The 1,759-nt window shown below is 40.6% G+C and overlaps 1 protein-coding gene across 4 annotated transcripts in view; it reads right to left on the bottom strand.

The window, feature by feature from the left end:
* Positions 1–1,759, bottom strand: part of LOC103620637 (ceramide synthase 4) — a 44,690-nt gene that overhangs the window by 39,236 nt on the left and 3,695 nt on the right. The window contains exon 1 of one of the 4 annotated variants that reach the window (XM_008639299.2): positions 1,655–1,733. The exons of 1 other annotated variant lie outside the window; for it this stretch is intronic. The gene's annotated coding sequence lies outside the window, so the exon portion shown is untranslated. 2 more of the 4 variants (XM_017739625.1, XM_017739629.1) reach the window with 2 other exon arrangements.

The following is a 1,759-nucleotide window of genomic DNA, read 5'->3' as shown; positions in this document are numbered from 1 at the left end:
ATGCCGGATTTCGTTATTTTTGTGTTTACTAGACACTGCCAGGTTTATAAAAGATGAGCTGTTGTCAAGATATTGATTTTCCAGAGCTCATGCTCTCCTTCAGATCAGACATAATTTAAGTTCTGCACTCAAAAGGACATCAGAAACTGTAAGTGGTGTTCAAAAACCCAATAAAAATGTGCTCCATCAATCTGGACCTCATGAAGTGAAGAAAAGGATTCCGTCATGAGGAGAAGTTTTAAAAAGAAACCTTCTTTAGCTCTATTTCACCAAAAAAGCATATACCAGGAAACTGAACTTTTAAGCCTGTGATGATGCCTGCATGAGTACACAACCTCGGGGCTTTGGAGTTCAGACAGGTCGGTGTCCCCAAACAGACTCGGGAGGCAAGAGCAGATAGTTTAGACATCCTCAAGCACCACCGGTCTCTCTTTTGGCAATGCAGGGTCTCTCCAGACACTGTCCAACAACATGGGAAAAAGACATCAACTGAGAAGAGTTTTTATTTTGATTGGAGCTGAAATACAGAATTAGTTCCTTAATCCTTAAGCAAAAGATGGAAGGTTGGCAGAAGGAACCCAATCTTTGCCACATGTGAACAGAGAAGCCAAGTCTCTCGTAGTTACTGGTGTGACAGACACCAAAAATAAAACCATTTCTGTGGATTTTGGTAGACTATAACAAAAGGACAGGGCAATAATAATTTTTCATTGCAGGTATTTACTCTCCTTCCTGCCTGGAAGCAGCTGTCAAGCTGCAAAGTCTCTACTCTCTGCTTTATCTCCTTAACATAACTCTGACATGAGATGGGAATTAGATTAAGAAAATTAATATTATACACGAATTTCAACTGATTTTAACAGCTAATAACCCTCAGCAGCTTTGATTCTCAGTCAAAAGCTCTTTTGGCTTAACATAAGATGCACTTTTCAATTTTGGCAGCTTCTTTGCTGCTCTGAACACAAGCATCTCACAAAGTCTGTTATCTTCCAGTGTACAACCCCAGGGTTAAAAAAAGCTTTGTCCTTTTTTTTTTTTTTTTAAACAGAAATACAGAAAGAATTCCCCTGCATTTTCAAGCCTCATGGCTATCTTGATAAACCTGAGCTTGTAGATTCATCAATCACCAGCTGAGTCTCACGCTTCACCCCAGTTCCCATTGCTGGCTGACAGAGAGGTTGGTTCCTTCTGAGGACAAACTTCACCACGTGTGTTCTCTCACACACACCTTCCATCTGACTTTGACAAAACCTATCTCACTAAACTCCGTATTACACTTTCAAAAAAGGAATTACCTTTAGATGATGATGAACTGATGTAGATAAAGATGCATTTTCCAATCTGGCGAGCTAAAATTCAGCTGTCGGACTGCAAATTAACACCGGTCTGTTCTAGAAACACTCACCTCAAGCCCTGACACCTGACTTTACTCTTATCCCACCGCCTTTACCTCCTAAAACCTACCAGCTGGTCTGGCTCTAAACGATTCCAGAAGTGGAATTTGCTGTCAAGTATCTGATTTGAGGTTTTCGGCAACTCCAGTCTAAAATTAGGGTTGGTTGGTTTGGTTGGTTGGTTTTTTGTCGTTATCCTACCTGAATTTTGATCGTTACACAAATCTTTCTAAAAACAATTCAAATCACAAACGAAATACCTCAGCCTCCTGCCCAGCTTTGCCGTCCTTTTCTGTGGGAACAGTTTTCATTGCCAGCAGGAAAATCTTCCCTCAATTCCATCGTTTTTCATGCCAAGCGGTAAA

Source organism: Corvus brachyrhynchos, unplaced genomic scaffold (genome assembly GCF_000691975.1).
Source record: "Corvus brachyrhynchos isolate BGI_N302 unplaced genomic scaffold, ASM69197v1 scaffold130, whole genome shotgun sequence".
NCBI lineage: Eukaryota > Metazoa > Chordata > Aves > Passeriformes > Corvidae > Corvus > Corvus brachyrhynchos.
This window is presented reverse-complemented; position numbering and strand designations above follow the sequence as displayed.